The sequence below is a fragment of the Aythya ferina genome (genome assembly GCF_964211825.1).
Source record: "Aythya ferina genome assembly, chromosome: 1".
In the NCBI taxonomy this organism is placed as follows: Eukaryota; Metazoa; Chordata; class Aves; order Anseriformes; family Anatidae; genus Aythya; species Aythya ferina.
In genome coordinates, this window is record NC_140296.1 from 146,048,782 (window position 1) to 146,068,889 (window position 20,108).

The following is a 20,108-nucleotide window of genomic DNA, read 5'->3' on the forward strand; positions in this document are numbered from 1 at the left end:
TGGCCAGAGTAGCTAATATTTTCATTGGATCCTTAGGATTAGGATTTGTGGTGGGTTTTTTGTTTGTTTGTTTGTTTGTTTGTTTCCTTTTCAAACAGAAATAAAAGGAACTTTCTATCATACCTCAACTGAACTACTGCATCTCAGATGCAGAGCTGTGTCTTGACCTCCTAATCTATACAAGACCTTGTTCCATGACCATGTTCATTTTACTGTCTATTGTCACTGGCTTCAAATTCCAATGAGAAGGGAAAACGCTAACAATTGTTTTCTGAGAAGTACATTTAGGGAATATCTTTGGGAAAGGGAGTAAATGATTATTTGACACTATCATATACATCATCTCTCTCACTAACATTACCTTTTTCCAAAGGCCACCTGAAAACAAACTTCCCATTGAGCTAATCACCCCTAATTGCACAGCTCACCAACTTCATCTCTCCCCATAAATTCACCTGACAAGAGGCACTCACAAGAAAATGAGGCCAGACCCTATGCAGAGGCAACTAAACTAGAAACTTACAGAAGTAGGTTGCCCAGAAATAAGCGGTCTGTCACAGGTGCTTTGAGCCTCTCCTGCATCCCCCACATTTCGGAATTTCCCTCTCGCACTGAAGAAAAGCAGCAAACCTGGTGCTAGTCCCCCCAGCTGGAACATTTCCCCCCCAGACACCTACACAGCCCTGTCTTCTCATAATTTTTAGGAGCTGCCTGACACTGAAGCGAAAGCAGATACGCTTGCCATCTTTGGTTCAGCTCCTTATGTGATGTCCTACATTCAAGGAGCTCAAAGCGAAAATATGTTACCTCCCTTCAACAGCAAGGTTCAGGGAGGCAAAACTTGATTTTGTCAAGGTCGCAGTACATGAAGGAGTCAGATGGAAACAAAATTAACACCACTGCTGAATCCAAAGCCACCTCAGTGTTCTCATTTTACTATTTATAGGTGATGCTTCATGCAGGTATCTTGTCACGTTCTAGGTTTAATCATCTACACTGCTCCTTTGCCATGCTGGCAAGGGAGTAAAAGGACATTTATGTACATAGTTCTCATTATTCCAAACAGGTTTAATATTTGCAGTTGGAAACTTTTCTGAAGGTTGTGACAGAAATGAAAGAAGTTCAGATGCAGCATAAACAGGAACAGTTTATATTCAAGTGGAGAGAGAGAGAGGATGTTTTTAAATCAGACCAGGGATTTGTCTCAGATATGGAAGAGATTTGGTGGTTTGTGAGGGAAAACAAATGGATGTATAATGTGAAATACCTTTGGTTGAACCAGATTTCAGTTAAGACAATAAAAATATTACCACTGGCATTGACTGGATTAGTATTTTATTACTCAACTTCAGTATATGGGTTAAAATTGTATTTTTCTATACCACTAGGTTAAGCCTTTTTAACCATCTCCTTTATTTTGCCTTTTACACATTCCATCTTTCTGTGCATTTCTGTACTTTCTGTACCAAGTATGTTATACAGTATTTTATTGGTGTTTTGCAGTCAATATAATGCAAATACCCAAAAAAATGGAATATGAAAAAAATATATTCATTTGTACATCTATCGTACTAACTGGCTACCACCGTTGATCTAAAGAGGAAAAAAAAAAAAAAAAAAAAAAAAAAAAGGAGAAGAAAAGAACTGTTTGCACAGTTACTAGCTTCCTTTGACACTAAAAAAAATAATAAAAATAAAATAAAAACAATACATCTTATAGATGTTAGATTTAATCAATCTTACATCAGGAAATCAGAAAAAATGTTTTAGATGACCCTGTTCATTCTGCAGCAGAAGTAGAACTTATATTTCAATAGTTGTTGAGAGATTTACCTTTTCTAGGCTCAACTTCCAATCAACCCACAGGGTGCCGGAGCTCTGAGACAAATTCCTGGCTGTTGCAAACTGGTCTAGTACCCTTGGCCTCAATATTGCCAGACTGATTTCCACCAGCTGATACATACATCGTTACAGGATTAGGGAGCAGAGAAGTTAAATGTCATCCATTTTTATAACTGTCCACCTCATTAAACATGGTAGCTCTTAAAACAAAGAAACCTACAATGCTGAAATGTTTTAAGTGCTTAAACAGGAGACAAAATGCTACCCAATAAATAAGGGACCTTTAAGTCTCTAAAGCCATTTCCCCATGTTTCCATGGAAATAAGGACCTAGCTCCTTAACCAGGATGACATTAATGATCAGGTGTCTGCAGTCGCACAAAAGAGAGAAAGGGGACAGAAATTACCAGCTACTCAGTGGTGTGTCAATCCAACGCACAATTCCCCCAGTTAGGGGTAGGATCCGATGCTCCTTTTGTACCCTCAGAGTTCCAGCAGAAACAGAGCTCAGTGTCAGAACAGAGGAGGGTTGTTGCTTTATTTTTAAAGCTGGCTTGCTAACTAAGTTTGCTAACTATAGAATTAAAACAAATAAAAAAAAATGTCATCATCATCTGAAGGAGGAAGAGGAGGAGGAGGAGAAAGAAAGGGCAGCTTTAATAAAAGCAACACTATAAATGTGTTGCCACGCTCCAGCCCCCTCGCAATGTGTCTGTATCTTGGTTTAACCGAGCACTGCCACCCATGGCTAGATGCTGGGGACTCAAAAGGACTGCCCTAGATCACTGTGCTTGAGATTATCAGGGTTACAGCATGACCTGAAATGAAAATCAAGGATTTCTGAGCTAGGGAAACATGCTCTAAATAAAAGACCCTGCTGGGTTAAGACCTATCCATCTAAGCTGAGAATGGAAAGGGAGCAGAAGGGTCAAATGGCTCACCCAGGCTCACAGCCTTTGCCATGGCCAAGATGAGAGAACCAGGTTTCCCCAAGGCCCATCACATTTCTCAGCCACCGGGCAGCGCTGCCACAATGCTGTGCTAAGACTCACCCTGGCCAACCTGAACTCTGGATGAATCCATGAATCCAGTCATTCTTTTGCTTTGTTCATTTGCTTCAACACGTCCCGAGTCTCCATTTGTCCTAACTGGATTATCGTTGTTTTCCACTGAGCAGAACTAGAGTTTTTAAAACATTTCAAACAAAGTGCAAGATCGTTTTGCATGGTGCCCATCCAAAGGAGAGGATTTGAGTAAAGATTTGCTACCCACCATAGGGGTAGTGAAGTGTCAAGGAAACAGTCCTCCACACGTGGGTCAGAGAGTGCCTTCAAGTGAAGCCTTCAGATCCAACAAAGGGAAGAAGAAAAAAAAGAAAAAATGAAAAAAAGAGAAAACACTGCATAGGACAAATAAAAGTTGTATGTCACACACACTTGGAAAATGCCTGTCAGGTTACTGTTTTTCAGGACATCAAAATTGTATACCAAAACCTACATAAGTAAAAAAAAAAGAAATCAGACCTAACTGTGTGTGTGTTCATCTAGGTACACAAGGCCATAAAGAGATAGCATATAGAAAAAAAATATTTCCTTTGCCCTCCCCAAATCTGGATCCATAAAAGAGAGCAGCTCAAAGTCAGTCCACAAAGCAGACCTGTCCAGGGTCCCTTACATGACAACAAGTTGTGAAGTCAAACACTGGGGTTCTGGGGCATCAGATCTGGAAATCTTGGACTCTTCTTGCCAGGTCTGTACAAAATGTGGCCTTGGCCCCTGCCCATATGTGCTCAGGGCACCACAGGGTAGAAGGAATGCCAAAGGTGATTGCTTTGCATAGATTAGAATAAAACCTTGGCAACCTTTCAGAAGTTTTTAGGTTTGTTTGAACATGAAACCCTCAGTAGATCTCACTGTGAGTCAGATACAGAGAAAATATATGCAAGAGAAACCTCTTATACACAGAATTTCCCAAATGCTGCAATGATTCTACACATTAATCTGGAAAAAATTACCATTTTTCATAGGTAATTCAGAAGAGCTATATTAACCACATGTTGTACAAAGACCTGGAATTCAGAGAGCAAGACTAATTTTCGGAGTAATATGCATTAAATATGCATACAGTACTACCTGCAACAAATGTATTTTTAGCAAAAAAACAATACATTTAGATGACTCATACTACAGTTGTGTTTCCCTTCCTTCGATTTGAAATATGGTCAAGTCAAAAAGCCCTAGGGAGGTCTCTCAAACAATCTGATCCTACACTGACCATCATGATCACCTTTAAGCCTAGTCACAATGACACCAGCCCAACTATCTCACATTGAAATAGGACTCTTCGGGCACTTTGATGAAGTGGAGGACAATGCAGATGAAAAGAACAGTTAATTTGTTTCATTTTAAACCATACTAATCAAATGTAGCTATGCTTTGCCAACTCAGACTCCAAAACTCAGCTTTACAAAAAGACCAGGACCAGAAATAACTTCATGTTTTGGGTAAACTCAATGAAAACAAAATATAAACATTAAACACAATCTGTGATATTGATTACAGCAAATGTATGAATCATGGTGTCATATCTACAATGTCAATGTATTTTATGCTGGGATTGTCTTTGAAGCTAATATACCTGTAAATCAATTAAAATGTAACCATCTGAGCAGAACAACAATCAACTTATTTAGCTCTCACCACATATAACTATTTCAGCATCCTCCAGCATTTATTGATTTTTTCTAATAATGTCACCATGAGAAAGAGAAACAATAATATTTTGACTTTCAGAAATGAAAATGGAAACATTAGTGTTTTACTCAACTCCTTACAAAATCTCAAAAGCACTGAAGGAAATGAAAGCGAGAATCCCACACCATTGCCTGAAGACCCACCTGTTCTTTTTCATTTCTACAAACGCTTACCAGTAGCAGACTGCTGTGCCTACCTACCAGCTTAGAGAAAGCTGATGGATGACATTTAAATCTCCTCAAAGCTGTTCTTACAGCAAACAAATGGAAAAATTTTACTGAAGCAGGCAAGGCCAAGCACAATGTGAAAAGAGATGGAAAGCGGGCGTAACAACAACATTGTCTTTCCCGATCTTTCATATTTCTCTCCCCTGTCATTCTCTAAGCATTAATTTAGGAAGTGGCTTGGGACTTTATTCTGGTACAGATATCTGTAGAGAAGGTTTAAAAGCCACAGAGATAATAAAAAATAAAAGAAAAAAATAACAATTTAAAAAACAAGTAAAAGCAAAATGAGCAGCAGTTTAGAATAACATACAGTTTTGGGGGTGAAAATTACAAACCCACAGTCCATTACAGTAATCAGCACAGTTATGGATGCTGAGAGGTAAAGTAATAAAAAAGACCAAGCTGCTCATGAAATTCTTCTTAATTGTATTTATGAGGCAGAATCTGTGCTATCTGAGCAAAGTCGAAATTACAAAGCAGCAAAGACATTTTTCTAAATAACTTCCTTTTCTTCATGTCTAAACCTAATGCAGCTAACTGCTTCTGAAAGGCACTGCAAGAACACCTCTTGAGAACTCAGTTTAAGCCTACGCTGCAGCGTGTCATTCCATGTCAAGGTGCTCTGGCACCGGAGGACGTACAGACACGTTAGCACGACACTTGGGCTGGCATAACCCACCCTGGCAGGAAGCCCAGGGCTGCTGTGCCGAACCACAGAGGTGCTTCAGCCTGTACCAGCTGCTCGTGCCTCTGCACAGCACCGTGCCACACGTGGCAGCTGGCCACTGAGGAATCTACCAAGAACCGAAGCCAGGCAGGAGGGGAGACTAAACCTTGGTCTGGGATCTGATGTGGGAAATCGTGAAGATTGGAGGTAAGGAAATCAGAAACACTTAGCAAGGCTGACTGCCTGAGGAGACTCAAAGACACTCAGTGTTGTTCCTTTCCCAGTTCACAAATGGGGACAGCACAGCATCCAGGATGAGACGGGGCCACTGCAAAGAGTGCCCACCAAACACCTCCCACTTGTGCTGTGGTGAAGACCAGCAAAGAAATAAAAACTGCACGGCCATCAGTAATTCTACCCCTGCTGCATGGCCTGAACCATGTCACAAGAAACCACAAGGAGGAAACAAAATATTGAATAGCTTCTCGTCCAAGCAGCAGTGGACATCCTGTGCACAGAGGGACGCAGGAGTTCCATGGAAAAACAGCGTGCAACTGCGTAATTAAAGGCTGAATCATAACACATATGCGCAAGCGGGTGGGAAAATTAATGTCCTGGCATTTCCTAACTTTTGCACATTTGATTTTGCAGTCCTGATGGCACTCTTCTTCTATAGGGCATGAATATGTGTCCAGTATGTAAACGAACACTCGAGGCTGCAATTCAGCATTGTGCTCCCCAGATCAAGTGCTGCACCCTGCTGAACCACTTCCGCACAGGTGCGGCTGTCAGTCTGTGCCCTTGCATCACAGTGAGGATGGCCATGACCTGGCGTAAAGGGTACTGGGGAGAGTGCCCAAACCTGAGACGGTTTTCCCTTCATACTATGAAAATATCCTGAAACAAAATTAGAAGAACAGGTCTGTTTCGATATCTACCCCCTGGAAAAAAAAATAATATATATATATATATATATATAATATTATTATATTTTCATATTTCCATTATAAAAGCTTCACTATATATATATATATATAGATGTATGTATCGCATTGACTGGAAAGGTAATAAATGCAGTGCAAAGGGTGTGGGTACTGCAAAAACAGCCTTTAAAAGAAGACTGCAGTCAGTGCACAAAGACTATCATGCACAGGCACCTTACAGTAACTCAGGAGATGGGAACCCAGAGGAACAGAAGTCAGTCGCTAAGGGAAAAGCTTCCAACACCAAGCTGTCAAAGGATTGTTGCAGCATCAGTGAAGGGGTGGGGGAAGAAAGGAGGAAAATCTTAACAGTGCCTCCTTTTAAGGGACTTAAATTGGCTACAGCCACCTAACCCAGCTCATATGCCACACTAGTTCGGGCAAATTCTCCCCCTTCCTCCCATAACTCCCGCCTGCCAACAAAACATGTGATAATGAATAATTGGATTCCGATAGTCTATTTTTTGCCACTTGAAGCATTATGTGGGCAGTTCAGAAGCTGTTGATATGCATTGTTTCCTCCTCTTGCAGAGATATGCTTTGGGTTTAAATTATTCCACCTCAAAGCCAACGCAGTGACTCGAGGACTCCAGGGGCTGACTGTACTGTACTCACTTCCAAAGAAAGAAAGGAGGAAGGTCAGGTTTTACATTTGGATTACCTATTGAAAAACTTGTGATTCTTCCAGTCATTTGATATTAGGTGTTATTTCATAATGAGTGAACTATGATTTTATTATATAGCAAGTTTTGTAATTTTCACCTCCCCTGCCTGTTCACTGAAAGCATGTGGAGGAACAGGGGGAATAGAAAACAGCTATCAAGAAACAGAGTACCATCGTGTCCTCGGAGTAGCTGCATCTCTGCCCCCAGTCCCATCTGCTCTGACCATTCTTCCTCAGGTAGCACTGTTCACCCTCATTTCTCATGACACCCAATCCTCAAACTAGGTTCTGGGGCACACCAGCATCTCCCAGAAACTACTCCTAACATGCTGATTCAACTAGGGTTAGCTAGCTTCTCTCCTTTTTAATAATCAAGTCATGGACGACATCAGAACAGAGCATCATTTAAGATAAGTCCTAGGAACAAAGCACAGCAGAGTAAAAAGCTTGAGGAGAGGGGACATGACAAGCTGTCTTGCTAGCACGATCTGTTTACAAAGCCACAGGCAGATGTGCTTTAGCATCTGGATAATACGGGTTTCTGCTTTTTCTCCCTCTTCCCTGTGCTTCAAAGCCCATCTTAAAGCCACCCATAATACTTCTCAAAGCACCCTGGGAAACTCAGAAGAAGGTGAAACTAGATCAACAAAAATGGACGTGCCTTCGGCTCTGTAGGCATACAATGGATCCATTTCTTCCTTCCAGCACGCGCTCCATGACAACCACCTTATAACCTTCACAAAAACACATGGTAATATGTGCAATAACCCAGCCAAGACTCCATTTTAATAGACCATCACAGTCTGTTCTAAATCAACTGCACACAGTTTGCTCAGAACATTCCCAGCTAGTTCTTCCCATATCTCCTACTATGTAGCATGAAACAAAGAGTTTGCAGCTTTGTTACCAAAGCAAACCAACCCTCCATACTGTAATAATACATACAATGAGGGACAGACTAACAAATGACAGAATATGTGCTGCAAGTCAATTTAATCCAAGATTATCTCAAGAAAAACATATTTTTCCTGTGTCTTGGGAGCTATAAATTCACATTAGGGCATCAATTCTGGTGCAGAAGTTCAGTTCAGTCTCCCCAGAAACATATATCTGCAGCTGGTCCACGTAGACTGCTTCAGAGGAAATAAAGAACAGCAGCAATAGTGGATGTGATTCTTTCAGACAGCTCTGTTGCAGGTAGAAAAATCCCAGCACGACTAGAAAATTTCCATCCCAGTTCCATCTGCTAACCAATTTATGCCCTCATTCTTGAGAGTTCCTTCCCTTCAGCATTAACTCAAATTGCTGCAGTTAACTGCTTTTGGGCTACTGCCCTAAGTTATATTTATTTATACTTCCACTGCCTACCACCAGCAATTCACGCTCAGAGTTGAACTCAATATACAAGTAAATCTGGCAGTCATAATTGCTAGAAAATAATTTCCAGCAACATTTCATCTACTACCAGTTAGCTTCAGTATGAGTGAATCGTGGTTCTACTACAGCAGAGCCCCAGTACACAACTTGGTTCATTTTAAAGTACTATTTTGAAAGAGGTGTTCTTTCTCTAGTTTCAAAGAGGCTTTGAAAACTGAGAACAGTTTTCAAAAATGCTTAAGAGCTTGAAAACCTAAAAATAGCCTCAGAAATTTAGTGCAACAACTTGGCAGTCAAGTCTACAGTTAGACTACAGACTGAGGGCAGAGACAGGAGACAAGTGTCAAAGGAACACAAACTGAAGACAAGACGTTCTCAGCAGGGAATGCAGTGGGAGAGGAGGGCAGAAACCTGTGCCAAGGCCACGAGGGGAACAGAGGGGAAGCAAACACCTGGAGCAGGGCTGAAGCCAGCCCTACTGGAGGCTACACCATGGGCTCAGAACCCAGTGATGCACAGAGAGCAGTCTGACCCGGTGGCCCTAACACATCCATGTCCTGGAGATTTTACTCTGGGGACACCCACAGACAGCTCCTGAAGCTCCTGTACCTCCACCAGCTGCCTCAGAGCTGTCCAGGGAGCTGCCCAGGGAGCTGCTGGTTCCTCACCCATGCCAGTAAATGAGCAGACAGAGGCTCAACATAAAATGAAAGCTCTGAAGTCACCTAGGTATTTTTTAAACAGCTAGGAATGCTCCGTTCATTTAAAAGTGATAGGAGAACTATATGTGTATGTGTGTGCATATATATATATATCTATATGTACGCACACATATACATATATATATATATGTATATATATATATATATACACACACACACATACACAGTGTGAAGCCCTGGACTTGGATTTAAAGGGTTTCCTTTAAGCCTGGCCCTAACAGTCAGCCAAGGCTGCACTAAGAAAAGTAATGTCAGCAAAAATATTGGTGTCCAGAAAAATACTGTGAAATTAAATTTATGTCTGAAGTTAAAACATTGCATCTTCCCCTCTCCATACAATCTTACTTTGCCAAATAATTTGCCTCCTTAATCATCTCCATTTCTCTTTTCTTTGGAGATTCCAGAAAAATAAATAAATAAATAAAATACAAACAAAAACCTCCTAATATAAAGTGCATCCTACTGCATTTAGAAAAGCAGAGGAGCAAGAATGCAAGTATTTGCAATGGTAATGTGAAAGAGAGAGAAAACATAAGAGCTACTTTGACACATAACATCCATAATGTGTTGGAGTCGTGCCTGGTTCTGTTCAGCTGCTTCAGACAAATGAAGTTAGTCCATGCAGGTTGGGAAATCAAAGGGGGAGGAAATCCTCACTGCAGTGACCTGGGCTAAAATAGTCTTGATTCTCCACTTGGGCTCTAATGAACTTCTCATGCACAAAAGACTGCCAAATACAGACACCATGTAAGAGGTCTGGAATGAGCAGCATGAGTAACTTGAATATTCTTCCTTACTGTCCTGGTGATCCACCACACAGATTAGATTCTATATCCCTTGTTTACTTCCTGTCCAAGTTTAAATGATTATCCTCTTCCTTTTTAAATCCCATATGAAGGCCTATGTCTCCCGTGTTACTTTTAGGAAACGAACTCAGCATGGTCTTCATTCTCTTCACCTAATTATCGTGTGGGCCAAGAGTCAAAGCACGGGAAACGGAGCTGAAGTATAAAAAATGTTGAAAAAAGAGGAACAGGGATCTTTTTAAAAAATAAATGTATAAGTCAAACAGGGCAACAGCTACTGAACTACATGCCTATCACTTAGGGGCATCATTAACAAACCATACTGCTTGCACCACCCTTCATCCCTCCCAGGCCTTTCAATTTCAAAGCAATGATTATATTTCCCTTGGGTTTGGACAGTGCCTAGCATGCACCAGATGTTATCACAGCTTAGATATAAAGAAAAATTTAGCCATGATCCTTAAGTAGGCTAGCCCAATGAATTAAAATGCAAAATCAGCACAAATAGTCATGAAACTTTTTGAATCGATAGAGGGAATGAAATCCAGATAATATTTTTGTACGTCTACTTTAAGATTCCTAGTACACCGTCATATTATTTATTAATTTATTTCAGTTCATCTCATAAAGTATCAGTTTTCACAGGTTTTTTTTGGTTGGTTGGTGTTTTTAATAATCAAAATTTTTGCATGCATCAGATCTATGGTAAACAAAATAGAGAATATCTCAAGTATCAGAATGACATTTCTTCCATCCTCTTCAAGAAAGAGTTGTGAAAAATATCTTTCATCCATACTGCTCCTCTTCTCCCACTATAAACCAACATGGAGTGAAATGGCTTTGTGTTCTCTGCCTAAATGCCTCTTAAGTAGAAAGAAGCAGGACTTTCCCTTCTGTGTTAGGATAAAAAACCCAGGTTCTGGAACTACATTGATACTGCATGCTCTGCTAGTATAGAGTTAGCAGCTAAATTCTTTTTGTGGGATTGTTGGTTTTTTGTCGTTTTTTTGTTTGCTTTTTTTTAACGCCTAACCAAAAGAATGGAAAGCAGGAAGGTACGTTGCTTTTTTTAGTGCAGAACTTTCTGTCAAAGTGTGTATTTTCTGTTTGGTGCGTTACCTTGCGATACATTATGTGCTGGGAAGTCATTTTATGCACTGGGTACACCTCAGAAGGGTTCTGAAAATAAGCAGCCAGAAGGGCAGGTCCTTGTGTGAACTCAGAGTCTAAAAAGAACAGAGGGAACCCCTTGCAATCAATCTTTCATGTGAATATCCAGGTTGCTCATTTCAGGCAAATCAGGATACCTTTATTACTTGTATTATACTAATGACTAACAAATCCCACTCAACTGGCACCCCCACCGTGAAGAAAAGAATTAAACTCCCCCAAAACTTCATTTCCCCGTATCTTAGATAAGACTGATATTTAACAACACCTACAGGATTTTGTTTTCTTTTTTTTTTTTTTTCTTCCCTCTCTCTGAGCTGAACTGTCTGGGAGGAAAATGTCTCTCCAGCCAGCAAAAACAATAAGCTGCTCATTCACCATGCCCTTGTTGCTGGAGCTGAGAGGTGCCAAGGAGATGTACAAGATAAATGAGAGCAGGCAAAGGACACTGCTCCTTTGGCTGGTAGTTTCATCCAGGAATTTGTCAGCACCTGTTGTACCAAGAAGGTGCCACCACCTGCATCATTCCTTAGCTGTTCCCAAAACCAGGACTGGGACAGCTCGGGTAGCACCAGCCTCCACTGACCCAGTTCTTCTGTTTCCATACCACACACAACTTGCGTCTCTAAAGAGCCATACTGAGCAGGACTCACTAAGCCAAGGGGGAACACCCCAAGCCTGAGCATCCAGGTCTGCTCAGAGGCTGAGAAACCACTTGTTCCAGGTTAGGAAGGCCAGCCCTGGACCCCACAGGGAGCAAGGCAGGTAGTCTTGCCCACATCATCGCAGTGCCAGGAAAGGCCATTTCCCATGGCCAATCCCACAGACCAAAGATAATCCCTAAAAGACCAACACAAAGGTGCAAAGACCTACTTGAAAGGAGGCAATGTTATCTGACCCCTGCACCTCAATTTTGGTTCTTTATACACAATTAAGAAATTATTTTTTTCTTCAGATAGCTTTTCTTCTCTCCCCCACGTTTTTTTTTCTTTTTGTTAGACCCACTTTCTCTGTATTTTGGGGATGGGTTTTTTAGTTCGGTTGCTTTGTTTTTTTAAAGGTTCTTTTCCTCTCCCCACAAATTGCTTTGCACAGGCAAAGCAAAACATTTCTTTTTTCTAGTTTGCCAGAAAATTGCAGATCCTTGAGAACAAAGGTAGGTAGACTAAGGTACTTGAAAAATCACTTGACCCTCTCAAAACTTTTGCTTTCTTCAAAGGAGCCACATACTTCTTGGAATAGAACTGGGGAGACCACCTTGAATTCTCCTTTAACCCCTGCTACAAAGAGTCAGGGAAGAGAATCAAAAACAAAACAAAAAAAAAAAAAAAAAAAAAAAAAAAGACAGAAAAACAAGACATCTAAACTGGAAACTACAGCAAAGAAATGAGGTTTACAAAAAGCCAGTGTTTTCTTTCTTTATACTACATTACTCTTCCTTAATGTGACAGCCAAGCCTCAGAGGGCTGGTGGAGGGCACCGTGTACGCATACACAGGAACTGGAAAGCACTTTTCATTGCTTTTCCTGGAAACTATATTCCAGTTTCTGCAGAGAATCTGTTTTGGCATGGATCTCTAGGATGCCACATGCTGAAGGACAAGTGGATATAAACTGAGCTCATTGACTTCAATGAGCTATAACTTTTGACCAAAAAGCAACTGCTGAGCTCCTCACACTTCAGATTTTCAGCTGATACAAACTACAACGGCACGTCTGAGCAATAGGAGTGTGCAGTGGCCCACATTGCTCTGCACAGCTCTGCAATGAGAACTACAGCATCAGGACAGTGGGGAGACAGTTTCCATTCTTGTCTCCATTTGTAAACACAACCAAAATCTGACTGATGCGATCATTTCCCTGCCTGGCAGCTCAAGTAAACTCCTTTATTCCAGACTAATTTTTATGAAGGAAGAGGGATTTTCTGATCATGGATTACACATCTTCAGCAGCAAAACTAGAACCATGCGGGTAACACATTATTTCCAAGCTTAGTAGTTCTCTGCAGTTCCTAGTTGTTTTTAGGCTATTAAACCACACACAGGCACAGTGAAAATTTTGGCTTTCAGCACAAGTCAAAACATAGCAGGAACCATCCATTAAATAAAAAATAAAGAAAGAAAAGAAAAGCTTGAAGCATGAGAGAACTGTTTTCAAGCAGAGTTTTGCAATGCATCATTTTTAGATAACTAGCCCCAACTCAAGAAATATGGGCTCTCTACATATTGTTTTATGGAAAGGAATTAGGTTCCCCCAAGCCACATTTTGACTAAGCTGGCTAGTACAGAAAGGCCAGGAAGATGTGGCAAGGAAAGCCTCCACCTCTGCTCCAAACTCACACACGGTCCAACGCCTCTGCAGCTGCAAGCCCCTCTGCATTGGTACCACTGCACGTGGAAGGTATCAGCCCACTCAGCACCACCAACCCTGCTCTGAGCCAGCAGGATTCAGCAACCCTGCTGGAAGAGCTTTTTGGATCAGACTCAACATGGTGAGATAGATTTGGGGCACAAGCTCACAGCTAGTGCTAGCTCAGGGCAAGCAGTACAAGCAGCTCACCTCTGTGTGCTCCAACTAGAACAATCTCAATGAGACAGCCCACGTGTTTACCTAAGCCCATAGCCAGTTGGCAATGGATGCTTACAGAAAGAGCACGACAGCAAGACAAGCACAAAGGTATATCGCCTTCCACATCACCACCTTGCCTTTAGCAAAGCAGAACAAGGTTTCCCTGGGGTGTGTTGGGTCAAATCCTCCCACTGTATGCTCACCACTGGATTTGTACAGTGTTCCTTTGGCTGGTCTTCTACCATTGTGTGCCAATGAGTTCCACCGCATAATAATGAATCACCAACAAAAATAATTCCCTTTCTTTTAAAGCTGTTTGATAAGTTTATGTGATGTTCTCTGCCTCTTATGGCATGGGAGAGAATAAATTAGCAGTCGCTACCTGTCTTCTGCTTGCTGCTTATGACACAGAGGTTGGTGAAACTTTTTATATCGAGTCTTTTCTCATCCATACGCTGTTCCATTTCACTGACCAAATTACTATTGCTCTACTTGGCTTCTCTGACTTCTATTTGCTTCTGTGAGCAGGAAGCAGAAATATTCACGGAATTATCTACACTGACTACTAAATCTCTTTCCAAATGGGTAATAACTAATGCACAGTCCCTCCTTGCATGTGAGTATAGTTAACAGCAAAGTAATGCAGATGGAGAAAAGCAGCCCTATCAACGCAGGATCGCTTCCTCCATTTTACAGTCCATTCATTTACTACAAAGAGATCCTTCTGCAACTCGGCAGTTAATTTTCACTTTGAGTAGCCTAGATACAAGTTTCATCACCCTGTAGTTCATTTCCTGTTTCCAAACTGTTTCCAAGAGTGCATTTAGCAACAACTATTCTAGCTCTAGTCCCTGTGGGAATCACTGATAACATCCCTGTAGAACAAAAAATGATAGTTTGCCTCTAGTCTTATTCTTTAATCAGTTTAGGCCAAGAATCTTCACTCAGGGACTGGTACAACTGAGTTTCTTTCAGACTAAGATGAGGAATGCTGTTCAAAAAAAAGAAGAAAAGGAAATGCAATTACATTATGTCAATCAGATCATAAAATAAACAAACAGCTTTGGCAGAGGAACCAGAAATACTGTGACTAAATACTGCCACTTCAGCCCGTCATCAGCCTTGAGCATTCTTACAGTCAGGCTAAGGGATTTGTCTGCGTATCAATGGTAAATCCAAATCCCCAGAGGATTCATGGTTATCTCAAAGCTCACATGTATCGGAAATAAAGCATTAGCCACTCGCCTCTACAGCTGAAACACACCACAGCTCTCGCTCATGACAGTGTGTTAGTGGTGGTCCAGAGGAGGTGGCAGTAAAGGGGCAATGCACTTGAAGACTCGGAGGCTGAGGTGAGATGGAATAACATTTTTTAGCTACTTGAGAAATAAATCTCTCACTTTCTAAAGCACACAACTTGAATACTTTTTGCTACAGAGGTAGCAGGCTTGCTCAGCATCATCTTTATTTTTAGATTAAATACATTTAGATGCATTTCAATTAAAATGCAATCAGAATGTGCCTCAATAGCCTCTTCCACTGCTGCCACCAGACTGCTTAGAGACTTATGCTGCCTTTCAGCTGCCAGTTAACTCTGACAGAGCAACTGCCCAGCACTGCTTCACCAGCAAGGCTGGCATGTCCCATGTGCCTGCAGAAGGCTGGGAATGGCTGCACAAAGGAGAGGAGGAGGGAAGGAGTTCATGGCCTCCATGGCATGGAGCTTGATACCTTAGGAGGACCCACTAAACAAGCTTATATCATTTTAGCCCACTAGTAAGGCTTCACAAGCAGCACTCACAATGAAGAAAGAAGTCTGGGAGCTCTGCTGCATGTATTTTCTTATTCTTGCAATTCCGCTCAGTTCACTGGGCTGTGCAGACAATCATTTTCTATGCAGCCCAATAGCTCCATTTGTTGTCTCAGACTTCTTCCAATTTCAAGCCCTGTAGACCTCAGTTTTGTGTTGTTTTGTTTTAAGAGAAACATTGTAAACCTATTCAAATCCATGCACATCTCTAAACAAAGTGCGCTTCTGAAGTCTTTCTCATCTTCTCCGCTTAAGAGCATCAACATCCCTAATCTGAGACAAAGAGTACAACCACAGTTCTTCTGTATCAATGATTTTGATCACAAAAAGGGACAACAAAGATTGAAATTTGCTATCCATAAATGTATGTCTAAACACAACAAGCGAGAGTAGACATAAAAACAAACAAAGAGGTCCCTCTCTTACAAATGAATTGCGAAAATTGTCGCTGGCACAGTTTTCCTAACGCAAGCAGCACAGACATGAAAACTTTATTGAAAATTGTAATATAGGGCATAACTGCAACAGAAAAGACCACCATGCTAAATAAAACAGATAAAACCTGGGTACATCTTGTGGAACAGAAAGTACCGTGGTTAACCGTGTTTGAACTTTGCAAGGCTGAGGTAAAGTTGAGGAAGAGGTCTGAACGCAAGCCAAATCATTTGTAAGAGAACTGAACCTCATTTTAACCAGGACCAAGAAGTGCCAGGCTATAACTGAACCCCAGAACATATGGATTTGTTTTGTGTTTAAAAGCACTGACGAAGATATCAGCAGAAATGTTTTTCAGAAAACCATCTCCTTCCCATATAGGGAACGGCAGAAAAGGATGCACTTCAGAAAGTGTCAGAATAAATCGATTCAAGGGTTTATTGACTCTACAATGACAACGGTTTTGTATCTTCCCACAGAACATCATTGTGAACTGCTCAAGGTGCCGCTTTGTTTGAGTAAGACCCTTTCTGGGGAGACAGCCAGATATTTACAAGTTCACCAAAATATGAGTGGACCCCAAAAGTCGGTGGGCTTTTAAGCATTAAATAACAGGGAATATGTTTTGCTCTGTAACTAACTTTAGGCACGCTTTTTGTGTAAACCACATCACAACGCAAAGCCAAAGCTGTAACAGGGTGATTCAAGACCGAGGAGAAGAAAGCTCATAAATGATAACACTGCTACCAATTATACAGTGCTAATTTTCTCACCTAAAACATCCTGCAGAGTGTTTTACCTAAGGTGTACAACGCAGTTATAGAGAAAGGTCATCTGTCTACCTTTCACTGAAGCAGGTATAATGCACCTGAAATACACACAGGACCTTATAGGAGAGAACCAAAGGATGCCAGGCAGTACACAGATACTGTGTTGAGCTGGGCTCCTTGTTTGCCCAGAGGAGTGCCTCTCAGCAGCCACCTGACAAACCCCATGCATTCAAACAAGAGCTGACCCCACTGGGAGCCTCTCCTACACCCTCCCCCATCATTCGCCTCCCTGCCATAGCTCACCCCATCTCACACAGCCCACACACTTGATCCTGGCCTCATCTCTGGGGAGGCGAGCGGGACGCTGCTCCTACATGATGTTGCTGTGCTCAGGAGCTGCTAAGTGCTTTTAATAGCAATTTGTACCAGTCATGCTCATTTGGACACCACCTGCTGCACACAACAACATGAGACATGTTCCTGTTGGAAGCCAAGCTCAGACTTTGCTTGGTTTCTCCCCATGGGTTGTACACTGCTCTGCCTCTGGCCCTCTCCTCCCAAAAAGTTCAGATGTCTTGCTATTTCTCTCCCATGCAGAGGCATAAATCCTAACCTAGAGCTCAGTAAAGGGTTAAACATGCCAACCCCTGCTTTCTCTGTGCCCCCGCACCTCCAGTACTTCAGCTAAATGCACGACCTTCACTTTTAAAATAATCTTTTCAAACCTGATTTAAAAGTAGCAGTTTCCCACTCAAATCCAGGGCCATGAGCCGCTTTCAGTTCTTCACAATTACATACATAATTGCCAAAAAAAAAAAAAAAAAAAAAAAAAAAAAAAAAGGAGTAGAGAAGCGACAAAACAAAACATTTCAGCTGCTTTCTTTAAATTAAAATAAAAAATAAAGGTCTTTGGCGGTGCAGCACTGTGCTCCTCATAGGGACTCCTCTCCAGCCAAAGGACTCCAGTGATTCATTCACAATTCATAATGATTAGAACAACATTTACTACCCTGAAGCTGAGGAAAACCTTGAGTTAAGGGAGTTTAAGTAAATATGGAAACACCTGGAGAGTTTCATTCAAGATCTGTGCAGGCAACACAAGAGTAGGAGTTAGGCAAAGGTTTCCTACCTCGGTGCTGCTTTTGATTAATTACAGTGGAAGTGCACTCTTTCATCGAGAATTTGAAATTAGAATAAGATTATTGCAAGAGAGATTTATCCCTGAGAAATTGCAGAAGACATGGATGAACACAGATAGTCATTTATACACAAATTTCTACTTTACCTTTCCTGTGTTACTCAGAAACACCCTCCTTTTCTCTCTCTCTCTCTCTCTTTCCTTCAAACTGCAGTAACAGTGTAGATATCCTCACAGAGCTATCCGCAGTGGCTTTCATTCCTTGAGGAACCCCACAGCTTCAGAGCACATCACTGTGTGTGAGTTTAGACCATTTTTGCTAGCACACATTACCTGATATTTAGAGAAGTTACATTCCAAACATCGTCGTGATGCATAGACCCTGGTGCACTGAAATCTACCAGGAGATTTTTGTCATCCTTTACAGTCTCTACCAAGCACTTTCTCCTCTCCTTTTTTTCACATATGAATTTATTGCAAATGAAAACTGCCCTGCTGATAGGTCTATGCAATGCTCCACTTCTCCAGCAAACGCACAGGGGAGAAATGGATGAAAGTTTTTACATTCAGCCTTACCTCAGGATGCTGATAGCATCATGCCATGGGATCACTCCCGAAAGGAAGGGGTGCCCAGGGTGTAAAGCCCAGGGAGTTTTTCCATTTCCCTTGTTCCAATGCCAGTTGGATTACCGTATAACATCAGGGCTGACAGCAGGGGGCTGTGGTGGCATCCAACCACTGTGAACCATGCAGCTGCTTCCAGACTCTTCTAAATGAAGTCACAGCACCCCACATGCATTTCCGTGTGCTTGCAGCATCCTGCATATTCACAAATCCTCATCTGGAGCTTTAAAAAGTATATGTCCTGACTGCACTCATCTTTGGGAATTTGAACATGTTTGTTGTTTGAGACTGTTCTAGCATTAGTAATGTTTGATGAAACAACCCGCTGCATGCAGATCTCTTAGAAACCAAGGAATAAGAATACTCTGGTGAGCTATGTTCAGCCACCTCCAGGGTGAGATATAAAATGTAAGTACTGGTTCAGACCAAACCGATTAGGAAATGTAAGAACCTACTATCTAAAATGAGCATTTCACTGGTGGAATAGAGACAAAGCTGGCAGAAATTATACTAACTTTCTAATTGTTATCGTCAGCACTTCATGATTCATATTCCAAGGCCTGACACTTACTCAAAGTCTATGGAAATGCTAGTAACTCAAGTCTACTGCACTATATAGAGCTTATTCTGCATTTACATGCTACTTCACATCTGTGTAATTTCATTCTCCACAGTCTGACAGGTGTAAGACTCCATCTTTCAAATGCAGTGGTAATTTGACCTCGGATTCATGCCCAGCCAAGCACAGCACAACGCTGTCCTGAGGTTCTCATGCAGCCCTCCTGCAACTACAGGGCAGACACCCATCTCACGATTTCCTGTGTCTCGGCCGCTCCATTTTGGCATTAGATCCCACATTGGTGGAACTGGTGGCCAATTGTCATGAACAGCTGGTGATTTTTCAGGATGTATCCCGTGTCCTCATCAGCACCTCTGTTATTTCACACTTTACTCCCTGCAGTAACCCGAGATGAGCAGCATCCGGCCTAGATGGCTGGCTGCCCCTCGGGTTCTCAAGTTGCTTTATATAAAACACAGGCACACACAGATCAAAATCCCAGAGTACTAAGAGTATGTAATCAGGAGTAATGTTTTGATCCTGGTGGAAAAATCTTATGTTTGCTTGAAACAAGTATTTCCATATGAGGCTAGCACCTTGATTTTACTTTCAATCCTTTGGGGGGGTGGGGGGGGGATGGGGGAAACGTTGTCTCCAGATGACCACAAACACACACAAATCAGAGTGTGCTATCATGAATCCAACCATGAATTGCTGCTGTCTGAAAACTTGGAAATATAAAAATAGAATGAAGCTTTACTTCTCACGGATTCAGGAATCCCATCAGACCTCCAGCTCCCTCACTGGCATTTCTGGTCAATTCTCACAAACATTTCAAACAGCGGAAGGATGAACCAAGGTACTGGGCAACCAAAAACTGACAAAAGAGCTTCCAGCATAGGGCAATTATTGTCACCTGTAAGGAGCTGTGGCAAATCAGTTAGAGACCAGGTGAAAAAAAGCCTTCCAATTGCCTATACAGTTGCAGGTAAAAA

General features: G+C 41.7%; 1 protein-coding gene across 6 annotated transcripts in view; it reads right to left on the bottom strand.

Annotated features, from left to right (window-relative positions):
• Positions 1 to 20,108, bottom strand: part of DGKI (diacylglycerol kinase iota) — a gene marked incomplete at its 5' end in the record, with an annotated part of 213,446 nt that overhangs the window by 152,194 nt on the left and 41,144 nt on the right. The window lies entirely within an intron of this gene.